At 36.4% G+C, this 16,157-nt stretch overlaps 1 protein-coding gene across 14 annotated transcripts in view; it reads left to right on the top strand.

Moving 5' to 3' along the window:
* The window catches only part of PPARGC1A (PPARG coactivator 1 alpha), a 626,509-nt gene that overhangs the window by 571,768 nt on the left and 38,584 nt on the right, over positions 1-16,157 (top strand). The gene's annotated exons all lie outside the window — the stretch shown is intronic.

Below are 16,157 nucleotides of genomic sequence, written 5' to 3' on the forward strand. Positions count from 1 at the left end.
AATAGGGTTTCTTAGGATTTCCTCTTTAGTTTTGCTCCTTGACTGGCAGAAAAACATGTTTTAAATGATTTTTAAACAGTAACGTCATTAGAGAAAGAGTAGGAAATAATGACATGGTGTTTCATGGTGCCGCCTCTGCCCAGTATCTAATTTAATCCTTACCATAACATTGTGAAGCAGGTATCTCTATTTTATAGTTGATAGCGCTGAGGTCACAGGCCCAGATGCCTTTTCTGAGGATACAGGCTAGTATGTTTCAGAATTAGAACTTGAATGCCATTTTTATAAGGCCAAATTCCATGAAGTTTTTATATTACTGCTTTGGAGATATTCACAGCGGGCATGGTATCAACAGAAACAGAAGCAAACTGAAAGACTTTGGGTTAATGTGTCAGGAATATTGAACTACCAAATGCTCTTCTAGGGACAAAGTGAGCAGCAACTGACACTGGGATGGCACAGAACTATTTTGCTATCAATTGCTAAAGCCTAATGTTTTCATATTGTGCCTGGAGGTGAAAGGATATACCCTAGGGCCACCTTTAGCTGATAGCTTCAGATGTTTCACCCCTGAACAGATTACATCACAACAAACAGACCTGGAAAGTTTGTCTACAACCATTGATGTCACCAGGGCAACGAGGATTCCCAGGAGAAAGCACAGATTGTGTTTCATCTCTTTCCATGGCTTTGCTGTAGAGTTTCAGACAAATTCTGAGATTGTTTTTATACGTGTTGTGAGGAAGAAAATAACCTAAGTGTTCAACTATATAAGTAGAGTACAAATTTAGTAAATATTGTTTGAACGGTTTTTATCTGAGATGCGTGTCTCTCTAGCACTAAATTTTTATATAATGCTTCTTGACTCTTTTTCAAAGCACGTAGATATTATGCACTTTTTACTTCCAATAGCCTCAGCCACGGCAGATTTTACTGCTGCCATTCTACAGATGAGAAAATTGAGGCCCAAGGAAGACATAATCTATTCCAGGGCTACATAATCTATGCCAGGGTGGTTCTGGACTGATCTTTGCTAATTATTTAATCCCAGTTAAGCTTTTCCTCGTATCCTTTTATCACTCACTGCACATGCTTTTTATTTTTATAGTTTTATTTTATAAATAGGAAAACTCTCATTACAGGAAGATTAGAAAAAAGATAAAAGTTATCGGAAGGTTCTCTTTCTTGCAATATTTTGGTGTTTATTTTTCCAGATGTTCCCCAGTATACATGCGTAGATCAGAAAGTGGACAAGTGAAATTTGCTAACTTCCTTGATAATTTTTAATAATTAATAATTTTTAATGGGTCGTTTTATTTTAATGATATACATCTATATTATCATTTTCATGGATGTGGCATGTCACTGTGTGGGCTCTCGTGGGTGCCTGTTTACTTTTCAACCCAAGCTTTCATAGCCCACCCAACCTATGGTCAGAGGTCAGTCTCATGTAATCTGCGATGGTGTTTTTCCAAAAGGATCCAGTCGAATGGCAGCGGTCACAGTAATGAAGCTCTCGTGTGGTGAGTGTCCTGGCCGTGCACCAAAGAGGTTTGCGTGATGAACTTACGCATACTGAAGAAGGGTCTAGCACTGGAGAACGATACTGACAGGGACTAACCAAGTGTCAAAGCTCCTAGCCCATAGCCCGAGTGGGTAATTGAGGTGAGAACTGAGACTCAGGAAAGACAGCCCCCCAGTAAAGGGACCAGACTGGATAAAGATGAAACATTCACATTCCGTGGAAAAAGTGCGGGGTTTAGGGCATCTTGATGTGGGACACTGGGCTTCACTGATGGGAAAGTCTTCTCTATCTCAGCCCATGAGATAGATCATAGCAACTATTTTCATCTTCCCTCTCAGGCTCTACCATTCAGTCTTTTATCGGAGTAATTCTTAATCCTGATTCCCAATAGATCTCCTCCAGAGGAGCTTTTAAATATATCAACTCCTACCTCCAAAGATACTGATTTAATTGCTCTGTGGAAAGAGGGGGTAAATATATATATATATATATACACACACACACACACACACACACACACACACACATATATATGTATGTGTGTGTATATATATATGTATATATATTTTTAATGCTCACGTGATTCTAATATATAGCCAAAATTGAGACTCACAGCTTTACAGACATCTTTCACTTTGTGTAAGAGACGTTCAGCAGGAAACTTTTCTTTAAGTCAAGGTTTTGTACTAAGAATTGTATTTTGCACAGTTTTAGAGATTTAAGTATTTCTAAGTTATCCCAGTACGAAACCTTTTCTAAGAAAAATAACCATGTCCTGCTTTCATAAATATTTCTGATTTTTAAAAAGATTTGGCTTTCCTTAAATAAAAGTAGTGTTCTTACTGCTTTATGCATTCATTTATTCCTCACAGTAGTTTATTTTTGTTTACAGTACTTTATTTTGTTAATTATCTGTCTTTCCCTGCTAGAATAAGTTTGGTGATGGAAGGGATTTTAATTATTTTGTTCATTGTTATAACTTCAGTGTCAAGAGTACTTGGTCCATAGTAGGTACTCAATAAATATTTATTAACATTTGTTGACACTCAGTTTGACATGCAAACCATGGTTCTTATTCCCAAGAAGCTTACACTTTGTTGAAAAGGACAGACATGGAACTTGCTTACAGTCCAGTGTGTCTATAGAGATCTGTACTGGCAACTTCCCATTTATAATATTTTAAACAACGTTGAAGCCTCAAGAAGAAAAATGGCGAGTGGAACAGAAAGCTTCTTTGCTGTTATTTACTTTTATTCTCCTAGAAAGCAACATTGGAGTCTATGGGCTCCTTAGTAGAAAAACTAGTAGAAAAACTAAGGAGCCCATAGACTCCAAACAAATACAGATTTTGATTAGTTGCTAATTGACCTTGAGAAAGTCTGTTTAACCCTTTGGGCCTCCCCAAAATCATGCAGTTGGATGAGTTGACTCTTTTTAGCTCTTACATTTGGTATTTCTGTTACTACATCCTATTGTTATGTGAGTGAGCCTCTCGTTAAATGACTTGTTTTCTCCTTTTGTTGTTCTGTAAGTCTTGAATTTTTATTCAGTTCGGTTTGTACTTCTTTTGTCCCATGTTGTTACAGGCACATACACTTTTTAAATCTAGTTACCAAGGTTACTTAAAAAAAAATATCCCTGTTGACGTTAGTAGCCAATTTTTCTAACCAGATGTCAAATGCTACCCTACTGTGCATGCTCACCACATATGCATAGAAATCACTGATAATTATGAATGATTCTGCATCTAGAACTGATTCAGTATAAAGTATTTAAAGATTCTTCACAAGGGATACACTCAGTCTGGCATTAAAAAAAGCTCAGTCTCTAAATCCTAGGAGATTGCAGATTTACTCAGATGCTTTGTAAACCTAAACCCACATGGAATACTTAGATGCGAAGTCATTGAGAAGATGAATTTCTTATATTGTACTTATTCGGCAAGTATTTATTGACAACCCACTACTCTGTGCAGAACACTTTAGTGGAAAATGAAATTTGCTCAAGGAGTCTAAGACCCAATCCCAGGCTCTAAATGGCTCCTATTCTCTTGAGGGAAGGGCTAGGAGTGGCACAGAGAATTACCAGGAAGCACACTTTGATTTCCTTCACCCTAGATGGCACCAGACAGGGCAGCCTTGCCTCCAAATAGCTTCTAACCACTTTGAGACAATTTTCTCTCATTTCAATGCTATTGCCAGAACATTGCAGTAATCAGATCATTTGACATCACCTGTATCTTGGCGTCCCCAACCTTAATATACCATATAGATCCAGGTGCCAGGGATCTGCAGCTGCACAGTTTGCATAGCTTGGTGCTAAGTCTTTATGAACAAATAGCATTGGCCTCGTGAGGTTGCCTCTTAAGCACTTCTTTTGGGCAGAAAATGTGGTATCTTATAGAGAATTTATTGGTTGTAATGGGAAATTAAAAAACATTTTTGACCAAGTCAGTCTAAAAATTTTGCATGTGCCCAGGGTTAATATCTGCTAATTTGCAATAATAAAACTTGATGAGTCACTTACAGTAGGCCTCCTTCCTGAAGTCCTAGTGCTGCTGTGCTCATTGATGAATGCTCACGTGTAATGTTTGTTAAATATTGTCAACATCACCGCCATCCCATTTCCATCTGTATGTAAACTATGAAAAATTTGTGGTCACTCATTCCATATTCTCACCTCACGGCCTTACACTTATTCTTTTCTCTGGCTAGAACTTTTCTTTCTCAGGTATTGTGGTTTTCTACTTCAAATGCTGTCTCTCTCTCTCTCTCTCTCTCTCTCTCTCTCTCTCTCTATATATATATATATATATATATATATATATATATATATATATATATATATATATATATATATATGTAAGTATATTATAATATACACACTGGTGGTGCCAAAATATATATCCAAGTGAACACTTGGGTCAGCATTGCTCAAGCAGTAGTTCGCCGTTATCAGAAGTGTCTGGACGCTCATGGTAACCACTTTGAGCACCTCTTGTAATTGCAGAAGTCAAGCGTGACTTGTGTTCATCTTTTGTTAATGGTATATATTGAGTATTACAATTTTGATACAGTTTTTTCCTTTCTTAAAATGTGAATACATTTTTCTGGCACCCTCTCTATATATGTGTATGTGTGTGTGTATATGTATATGTATGTATATATATGTATGTATATATATATGTATGTATATATATGTATATATATAGTCTATATTCTTTATGTATATTTTCTCTGTGTGTATATATTTGTGCATACTCTATAAGCTCTATTTTATATATATGTATATATACATATATTCCATCCATTTCTATCTCTTTCTATATATATTTTATATATATGTATTTTTTGGAAGGGGCTCGTTTGTTTATTATCGGCTATCCTCTCTCCACCAAACTAAAATTAAGTCCCTAGGAAACAAGTTATAACACATAGTAGGCACTCAATAAATATGTGTAGTTAATAATCATATATGTATCTGTAAATATGCAATAAATATGGTACAGGCCTACACGTGTGTGCAGGAGTGGAGGGTGCATCAAGTGTAATACCACAGTTTACCTTGATGAAGATTTCAGGTGACACCCCCATGCAGTAAGCAGGCAAGCAGCTAGTGATTATGTCCCACTGCGCCCTTTAATTCCAACATACCAACACTACCAAGTAACAGATAGGCAATGACCTTTATACAAATTTCAAGAGTTTCTATAAGAATTTGTGGTATTAATAATTTTAATAGCCATACTTAGCATCTCTGTATTATGTAGACTGCCCTTATAACGGAACATATGTTTTTCCCTTTTCCCTTCATTTGTTCATATTCTATCCCTACCTCAAGGTCTACTTTAAATGGTCCCCCTATGATGGGATATTTTTCAACAAATCTATATTTTTTTCCCACTGATTTTGAACTCAATCTAGTGCATGAGAACAATCATATAGTAATTATAATATCAATAAGAGCAAACATAGTTCTTACTATATACCAGGCACCGTTCTACACTATTTGTACAATTAAGCTCAGTTGATTCTCAAAATAACCCTGCAGTGTAAGTTTTATTATTAAACACCCTTCTCAGACATGAAATCTGAGACACAGAGAGGTTAGGTAGGCTGCTGAAGGTTACACACCTTGTAAGTGATGAACTCAGGATCCAAACGCAGGCAGTCTAACTTCAGAGTCTGTATGTTGCCTCACTGCCTCTTTCATAGCAATGTAAAAATCTTAGAAGACTTTTGTGTCCTTTCTGAGCTGTGAAAAAAATCTTAAGAAGTCTAGGAATGTTTAAGAACTTTGTGAAAGTGTATAAAGAAGGTCCTCAAGAATCGTTTAGTATGGCCTATGTAGTCAAATAGACTGCAACACCAGAATGAAGTTTGTGATAATGGTGATGGTCAGAAAATGGGAAAGAAAGAGGAGAATGAGTGGCAATAGAAAGAATGAAATGTCATATGACTAATCAAAAAGAAACTTAGGAAGTAAATAAACAATAAGTTGCAATCAGCAAGGTAGCATAGATCTTGAAACGGCTAAGCACATTAATGTAAAATATTGGGAATAAGAATTTACATAGAGTAAATAAAATGATGTTATTAATAACTATAAGGAGCTGGTAGAATTGCATGTTAGAGGGGATGAATCTAGTGGAATCGTAAGTTCCCCTTTGATTTATACACTATTCAGCCACACAACAGCAACTTACCCAAAATTGCATGATTATTAGAATCACTTGGTATGCTTATCAAAACTTCAGAATCCTGAACTGATCCTCGCAATCGATTCTTGACTATGGGCGGTTTTGCCTTCTGACAAATACTTGACAATATGTGGAGACGTTTTTGGTTGCCTTAATTGCTGAGGTGCTACTCCAGGCATGTAATGCATAGAGGCCATGGATATTGTGAAACATCTTAAAATGCACAGGACAGATCCCTACAGCAATGATTTATCTGGCTCAAAATGTCAATATTACCAAAGTTGAGAAAATCTGATCTGGAGATTTTGTTTTTTGTGGTATGCGATGGGACCCAGAAATGTGTATTTCTGTCCCGAAATCCAGGTTATTTTTATAAAGGTTTTAAGAACTTAAAGATACCAGTATGAGCTGGGTTTGTTGAAAAACATCTCATTAAAGAAGGAACACCCAAAATAGGCTTTGAGGTAGGGATATAATGTAAACAAGTAAAGGGGTAAAGGAAGAATAGTCTAATAGAAGAGTAAATCACTCGCAGTAGAACTAATGATAGGTTACGCAGAAACACTGGGTCAGCAATAAATAGTAAGAAGCGATCTAAAGGTGACCAACTGCCTCTTTCTACATGGTTGTCCCACTCTGCTTCATGAAAAAGAACTTCACTTCCCCATCTTAGTCCTTATCTATTGCTAGTTAACTAATATGCCTTTCTGACTTACTCTATATCCTCTGGTAAGAATATAGATTAGACTAGCCCATGCTTACGCTCATTTTTTTTCTAATAATTTCTTCCATAAAATTCCAACCTATAAAGGGAGTGAGAACAAGGAATTATTAGACGCATCTGGTTTGATATCTAACTCTGCCTGCCTCTCATTAGGTGCATGAGTTTGGGACTAATAATAAGGTTAATGGGTGATTTTAATGAAATAGTACATGTAAAGAAATTAACTCAGCACTAGGGACTCAGGAAGCACTCAGTAAAGGTCAGCTGCTATTTACTATTCTGTTTTATTAAATTAACATTTATCTGTCATAATAGTTATGACACTAAATAAACAGGAAAAAAGTGAAGTTGGGATTTGAGATGATATTCGGCACCTTATATCAATCTGAGCAACTGATTATTTTGTACTTTGTTTTGATTGAAGAGGATTGAGAAAATTCTGCTTCACAGAAATGTGTATTTGTAAATGGCTCCAGGTTTTAAACTGCTTACCCTCGCTTGTTTTACCCTTACTTTTTAATCTTGAGACCAATACAAAATGATTTATTATGATAGGTTAATGCAGTGAGGGTCTCTACTGTATTTGTGATGACCCATTTGAGTGTGCATGTTACTTTCTAAAAACATTCTTTATGTTGGCATGTGAGTTCAATTATGATAATACAGAAAATATATACTACGATATTTATAACCAGTCCTTATAGTAACTACCGATGTCTAGTGTTCCATGGAACACAGGTTGAGAAAACCTCTGGCTAAGACTATTATATATTCCCAGCTTGTAGATGCGTGTGGTATACAGTGTAGAGTGAAGAAGCGCACCCTAGTCCAGATAGATTACATCAATTGTTTTCTCTTGATTAGGGAGCCTGATGTACGGACAGAGATAGTAAGTTAGTTTGGCATGATTTTCTCGTCGTAAATCGTCCTGGCTCTTTTGAGGCATTTGCAAATTAATTGCTTAATGATGCATTCCAGTGTCTTCCCAAACACCAGTGTTGGTGTGAGTAAATCTCTGCATTGACGAGACATATCCCAATTCCTTCTTTTATAAAAGATGGACATTACATTTTCTGTTACAGGTTCAATACTTTGGGACTAATTTCAGAATTAGTGCCTCTGTAAGTTGCCATTGTTCATATTTACTTCTTTCCCACTAAGAATATATTGGCTTCTTGCCTGGCCTATCAGCTGGTGTATGAGACATGAATGCAAGCTAATTTTAAATCATAGCCTAAGAGAAACATTATTAATAAGATAAATCTGCTGGGGGATAGAAAGAGGTGGGATTTACAGAGCAAACACTGATCACAACAAAAGAAAAATGAGAAGTCACATTAGATTCATAGGACTGGTTAGACTTTTTAATTATTATTTCTCTTTATTTTTGTTAAGCATCTACTATATGCCAAGGGTCTTAATAGTGATCAGCAGGCCTCATAGACATTCTATTTTATGTAGATCATGAACAAGAAAAATTAGAAAACAAATATATATATAATAATAGAAATTAGTGTCAAAGGGAAAAATAAACCAAGAAGGCAGATATAATGTGTCTTGAATAGTTGGGAAGATCTCACTGGATACCTGACAATTGAGTAAATGAGGGGCAACCATGTGGCCATCTGGAAGAAGAGCCCTCTAGTTAAGGGGAAGCAACAGGTGCAAAGACCTTGGGGCAGGGGAATGCCTGACATTTTTGTGAACCAGTGAAGAGGTCAGATTGATTGGAAAGGGTTCAGATGGATAAATGGGGGTGTTGACAAGGTCAGATGATGTGGGTCTAGTATAGGACAACCAACCACACATCTCACTTAGCCCGCAATCATCTGGGTTAACCCTCAAATGATTGACTATATATAATAGCCCCTCTCACTCTTAAAAGTGGTCTCACTTGGAAGATAAATATGGTGAACCAAGGTTAGTAGTTCACTCTTAGGATTTTGGTTTTACTTGTAGAGATATGGGAAGCCATGGAGGGTTTGGTCAAAAGAGGGCTATGGTACGACATGGGTTTTATCAGGATCACTTAGTCTTCTGGGTTAAGAATGGATTGTTAGGATGGGGTGGCCAGTGGCAAAGGTGAAAACAGGGAAGCCAGTTAGCACCTATAGGGTTATCTTTCTAGCATTCACAGTGCAGCCCGAGTTGAGTTGTTTCACTTGAGGCCACGCAGCTAGCTAGTGGTATAAATGGGACTAGGATCAATTCTCCTGACATTCAGTCTGCTATTCTTTTCACAAGGCCCACTTTTTCTCTTAGTTTAAACTCGTGGACGTGTTTTGAGAAATAAACATAAAATATCCCCATCCTTCTCCCCTACTCCCCAAAATAGCTCATTTTGAGTGCATCAGTAAGGATTTTCTTAGGTCTTTCTCTTGAATCTCTGCTTTTGCACTTTACAAGGTGTGATCAAAAAATATGGTGAATGTTTAAATTTTTTTAAAATTGATTACAGTAAAAGGTACATTGCCATTAATCCCTCTCCAAATACTACCCGCTCACTTCAAGCAAACTTATCCCATCATTCTTTCCCTTTTCCGAAGCAGTTCTGGAAGTCCTCTTTCGTGAGTATCTTTAGTTGTGCTGTTGTGGCTGCCTCGACGTCCTGAATTGATTCAAAACGTTTACCTTTCATGGTCATTGTGACTTTGGGGAAGAGCCAGAAGTCACATGGAGCTAGATCTGGTGAATAAGGTGGATGAGTACTCACTGTTACATTTTTATTTGGTAGAAATTGCTGTACCAGAAGTGATGTATGACACAGAGCCTTTCCGTTGTGATCACAAAATACAGTGAATCTGCTGCCGAGTGCCATCTGATGGAAAGGCAGGGATCTTCAATATGAGAAGCAGCATGTCCAACCTTAGTAACAGTGTGTGACAAATTTCACCTTGTTCAGTGCAGTCAGTTGGGTGTGAGCTACGGTTGAGAGAAGGTGTGTTTTAAAGTGTGCCGTAAATCATCCTCCATCATGACAATGCTCTGTGTCACACATCGCTTCTTGTACGGCAATTTCTGTCAAATAGAAACATTATAGTGTGTCCTCATCCACCTTATTCACTGGATCTGGCACCGTGCGATTTCTGGCTCTTCCCCAAAGTCAAAATGATTCAGGACATAGAGGCAGCCATGACAGCATAACTAAAGACACTCACAAAAAGAAGACTTCCAGAACTGCTTCAGAAAGTGGAAAGAATGATGGGATAAATGTTTTTGAAGCAAGGGGAAGTATTTTGAGGGGGATATGGCAATATGTCTTTCACTGTAATATATATTTTTTTTAATTTAGACATTCACTGTATTGTTTGATCACACATTATAGGTCATGTATCCTCTTTAGAATAATGTACTCCACATGTTCAGTACATGCTTATTAACTCATGAGTGAGCAATATATGCTAATAAGTTAGAATGGAGCCTAAGTACAGATGTGAATGTACATTTATGCCTACTTAAATAGGAGCATAAATATTAATAGGTATTAAATAGACCCTCACAGGTCTAAATGTATCTATGGAGAGAATTCTTCAGTTTTGCTTGTATTTATTTCCACTTGATTCTTATTTTATTTTTGTGGGAATTATCTTCAATGTTTGATCATTGGTTTCCTCAGAGTGGATAACTGGAAGAACAGATGTGTTGATTATACACTTATATAGTCAACTACAGTTGAATATGTGAGACTACACTTAAGATATTGAGATATATATGTGCATAAATTCTATTTTAAACATATGCACATTGAGATGCAAACTTATGTATGTTGGGGGGACATTGTATGTTATGTATAGACACATTTACATATATGATATTTTAAGTAGGCTCTATGTCTATGGGAAATTACCCAGATAGTGAAATTAAATTCTGTATTCTTTCTACTTGCCAGTACATCAGTACAATCTTAAATTCCAGTAACTCTGGAATCTCACAGAGCAAATACTTGTAATACAATGTGCTTATCTTATCTCACCTGGGAATAAAATAGAGGAATAAGCTAACTCTCAGGGCATTTGTAAGAAATAAACAGATACAAAAGTATTTTTATAAGAAATGCACGATGTAATGCAATGTAGTCTTTATTGTCTTGATTATTTTGGTTGTACATATATGCTTGAAATTTCTCAAGTCATTTTTTTCTACCTTCAAGTGCCCATACTTTTTCAAAACACTTTATTCCATATGCTAAACAAAAAGCGAGTGGGTTATTTTAGGGATTCTTCCTTTTGAGTAGAGTATAAGTTAGCAATTTGTAAGAAGAGTCATGTGGGGATTCTGCCCATTTTCTTTTGGGGTGTGAGGAGGTGGGCAGACACACTGTTGGAGCCAATGCCTGGATGTAAGAGTAGCAAGAAAAACCACAGTGGATTATAGAGCATTCACGGGGAGAAAAAGAAGAGGAAAAAAGAGAAAGAGTTGTTTGAAAGTGGGTATTCAAAATATTTAACAACCATTTCAGCAAAGGCTCTGACCACTGATTGGACACGTGTAATAAGCAAACAGTGAAGTGATATCAGACCTGTTTAAAATTATTTAAAGAAAAAAGCTAAAAATCTCAAATTTTATTTTTGTGATATAGTCTGAATTGTTATTTTTAAATTTCATTTCAGAAGAAAAATTTCCTTTATTTTGAATTGAGCGTTTTTCAAATCTTGAATCAAACTTTATATATCAAAACCAAACGTTATACATGCAAAAGTTTTTTTTGGCTTTTTGGTTACAAAACTGAGGTACGTAGCTTTAAGTAGGGATGTTCAGGAAAGGGACTCTTATGATCAATTATATTCCTTATTTGAACTCCTGACTTTATCATGAAAGTCACTTTCTCATTTATTTATTTCAACTCCTGGTGGGGTCTAGTAGAACAAATAATCCAAAATAATGGACGCTCCAAAAATGTCATTTGTATTTGGCTTCCGATTATACTCATACTACCAGATGTTATTCTAATGGGATTTCCCTTCTAAATTAGGCCACACTTAAAGTAGGAGTTAATTTTGTCTTCATTAACTCCTTCCAAATCAGCGTGATGGGGCAAGGAGAAAGCCCAAAGCATGCTGGGTATTTGGGAGGATGCTAGCCCAGTGCTAAAAGTCAGTGGTAGATTGCACTCAAAGAATGAAATTCAAATATGGGTAATCAAGATGATGGGCATGTGCACTGGAAATGTTTATTGAGAACCTTCTTGATGAATTCTCAAGCCATTATCCGCTCTTTTTATTAATATCTCCCTATTAATCATGAGTGCAGAAAAATTTTGTAATAGGAATTAGGCAGATAATAACCTGAAATTTTATATAGAAAAAGAAATAGAGGTTCAGAGAGGTTAAGTGACCTCTCACACAGATTGATCTCTGAGTAAACAGTACCTAAGATATTGAAACTGATTAATGAATGATAAAAAGCCCCCTCTGTTTCCTTCTTATTGATGATTTGAATAATGAGGAAGCAAGAATTCTCCTGGCCTAATTCACATTAAGAGAGCTAAGATAATGAAGCTGTGATTAAATGGCTATTAAACTATTTTTATCAAACAGAGATCAAGGAAGTGTGAAAATCTAGGGATGCAGAGTGTAATTGCAATTCTACAAGATGTGGAAAAAATTACTATCATAAGCAGGGCATGGTCCTTCCATAATAGCCTACATTTAGAAATCTTGGGGATACCACATGCAGTTTTCACTCTGGGTTTCTCCCTTCAGGTGTTGGTTAGCATTTCAAAGTCCCTCATCTCCTCCTTAATTTAGTGGATTTATTCACGGTCTGTGTGCAGTTGGGTGAGTGGAATGCACTGTCTTCCTCAGGATGTATAACCAATTGGAAGATTCTTTTGCCAATGGCTCCCAAAGGAAGAGGGCCCAGCTATTATATGTTGGATCCCAAATTTCAATTTTGAAGTGACTCTGGGCACCTGAAGGGGTAGAATTTACCTTCCTTCAATGGTACCTTTTGAATTGCAGCACAATTAGTACAGGTCATAGAGGGACTCAGCAGTCCCAAAGAGCAGTCATAAACCTTCTGATTTTGTTGACTGTTCTGAACTCATTTGCTAAGGACATGGTATTGTGTTGGAATTGTTCCATATTCTAAATTTTGGGTTGTTCGTACACATGTATGTGTATCAACTGTCACTGGAAATTCTTTACACTTGAGAGAGTTTCTGTTGATGTGCCTTCTTTATTCCTGGAGAGCCCTTAGAGAATGAGGTATCACAGTCACATGGACCTTTATTTAGGTCAGCAGAATAGCAGCAGACTTGCATCGTGTAAGGAGAGCCCAAGGTTGAAACCCACCATGGGAAATGCTGCTTGCTGACCATAGAACTCAGCAATGGAAATGCCTCTTGGCCTGGTTTCTACCTTTGCTTCCCACCCTCTGTAGCTGGCTACTAGACTGAGCTCAGTTTGTGCAGCTGCAGATCACTACCCAACTGGGTGATCTGCTCTCTCTTTCTCACCTCACTGCTTTTCTTTTTTTAAACTTATTTGAAGCTAATAAGTAGACTTTTGTAAAAACAGTCCTTTCAAACATTTAGAAAGTGGTATCAGAGCTGAGTCTTTGAAAGGTTATCGTGCAATGTCCTTTTACTGACTAATGTGTTTCCCTGCCCTGTCACCTGTGAACAGACATGTGTTACTAGGCCAGTGTGCTTCATCTGCAGTGACGTTGATTTATTTGCTCTGTAAATTGGGACCGAAGCAATAATGGATAGTGACATTAATTGTTTTAACAGAGTCCTTTTTGTCACATCCATTGCCTTCTTGTGGGGGTGTTTGACTGTTGAAACGCATGGTAAACTAATTGCCACAGTGAGGGGCAATGTCCACTCAAGTTTACATATTGGGATATCTGTTGAACTTCAACACAGAAGTGTCATTGGTAAATATCAAACTTTTTCCCCCAGTCTTCTATGATTAAAAAAAACACAGAGTATTTGAAATAATAGCATTATTTTCTTCCTTAATTCAAAAACCACTTTCCTAAAATAATTGGTCCTGGAGCACCCCTTGGAATCACCCACATACAGGGATGATAATTAAAAGGTTTAAATTATTTCTAATGGACACTAAATATAAATAACGATTATAGTCCTACTGGTCCATACAATTTATATATCAGCCTACTCTACCTACATACCTCATCACACACACATACAAACACTCACTCACTCACTCACTCACTCATTCACACTCATAAACATACACAAGCAAAATACCAATCTTCTATCCTATAAGCCTCCCCCCACCCTTTGTGGTTCCAGTAGAGAGGAGAATTAAAATAGTTGGTGCTTTAATCAGATCTTGTAAATTAATTATAACGTTATCAAGCTCCAATCTTTCTGCCATTGTATTTTGGTGTACATTTACCCAGGCTTATTAAATAAATTGGAAAAAGCTAGTTAATTTAAGTGTTCTTTGTCATTTTGACTTGATTGGAATTATTGTAGTTTGTTTGCACTAGGGATCAAACTAAGGCGCTATTGTATTTTGTGATTGAAAGCAAACAGAGGCTTGTAGTATTATTTCTGGGAAGCCAAACCCAAAATTTAAATCTGGGTAAACAAAATTACTCATTTATTGATAAACATCCTTAACTGTTTTTATTGAGCTATTTTTAAACTTGAAATACATCTTTATGAAAATTGGGATACCTGGAAAACATGTTCAATTTACTGAAAGTATGTGTGTGCCTGTGTGTGTATTTCAGATATTTTCAAAATTATTTTTATTAGGTAACATGGTGATTCTTATATTAATGTAAATTTCATGGCTTTGGGATATTTAAAATAATATCTATTTCATCTACTTACATTTTTACTCAGAGTAATTTAATACTTGATTTAGTGTTTTGGTATGTGAAGGAACCTAAATTAAAATGAAAAGGAGATTGGCATATTTGGATGCGAAATTATAATCTTGGCCAGAAAATAAAGGAAAATTATTTCAGTATCTTTACTAATAAAATTACATGGACATTATCCAGAAGAATTGAGGGAGAGGGATGGATGCTAATAATTGTAATTTAATGGAGTAATTTGAATGTTTAAGGATTTGATCAGTTCATGAAGGAAGTGGTGCCATTTTGAAGTTAATGTTTTATCCCTTCTGATTAGGATTTACCCTCTGCGTTAGTCTTAAAACTCATACAGTTGTCACTTCACTCTGTGTGCCCAAAACCAACTTGACTCACAATGTCAAATCTAGGAGCACTAAGGTGCATAATGCAAGTGTAAAAATTACCCCGTAAAGTCTACTGTAAGTAGCAAATAGCTCGTCTCAGCCTCTTGAATCCAAAAAAAAAAAAAAAAAAAAAAAGTCTGTAGTTTTTCTCCTGGATGGAGGCTGATCAGTAATGAGGGAAAACAATTTTTTTATGTGAAAATAGAATGTATATGTGATAAAGCCCTGCCTAATTTTCTAGTAATACAATTTGATTTTCTGATTAGCTGTCTTATTCTGTGATTCTTGTAATTTTGTCAGGTCAATTAACTGGAGTTCAGTGCCAGAGAGAAAGGAAGTGTGGGCATTGCTAGCTTCATTAGATGTCAGCAGCTTAGGTGCATTTTGTAATAGAATCTGTGTGAGATAATTTAGCTATTGTTAGTGTCATAGCGTACAGAACATTAAAAAAAGATATGCAACAGATCATTGGACAAACAATGTGAAGCATTAAAAGAAGGAAACAAAAGTGATATACATACTATATATTTTAGGCAATAAATGCAGATCAATCAATTATTCACCAAGTAATCAACAACTATCTATACTGTGTACCCAGCATTGATTGCCAGGTGCGTAAAATGTAGCATATTGCCCTATAAACAAGCAACATAAGCTCTAGTTTGGGTCATTTTGAAAGTTTTTATATAGAGTCCTGAAATCAATATTGTCGTTTAGAATAAATTGTTTACAGGTTCTTCCCTTCTGCTGGAGTATTCCTGAAGGGGCAGAGTGTTGTTTGTCTCTCTTTATACCTTCAATACCTGGTATAGATGTTCAAACGTATCTGTGGAATGAATAAGAGAAGATTCGCTTTCTTAGCATGTGTTCGTGGGAATGAGTGTGGGCGTTGAGAAAACCAGTTTAGAGTATGTTTGGAGAGTCTCCATCAGAAGTAATGTTGCCTTAGAATCCTACCTTTGGCCATTAAGAAATGAATACACTTAAGAGCTATTACAAAGTTAGACTCTGCTTATTGACTGACCAGCT

This window comes from Rhinolophus hipposideros, assembly GCF_964194185.1.
Source record: "Rhinolophus hipposideros genome assembly, chromosome: 1".
Lineage (NCBI taxonomy): Eukaryota > Metazoa > Chordata > Mammalia > Chiroptera > Rhinolophidae > Rhinolophus > Rhinolophus hipposideros.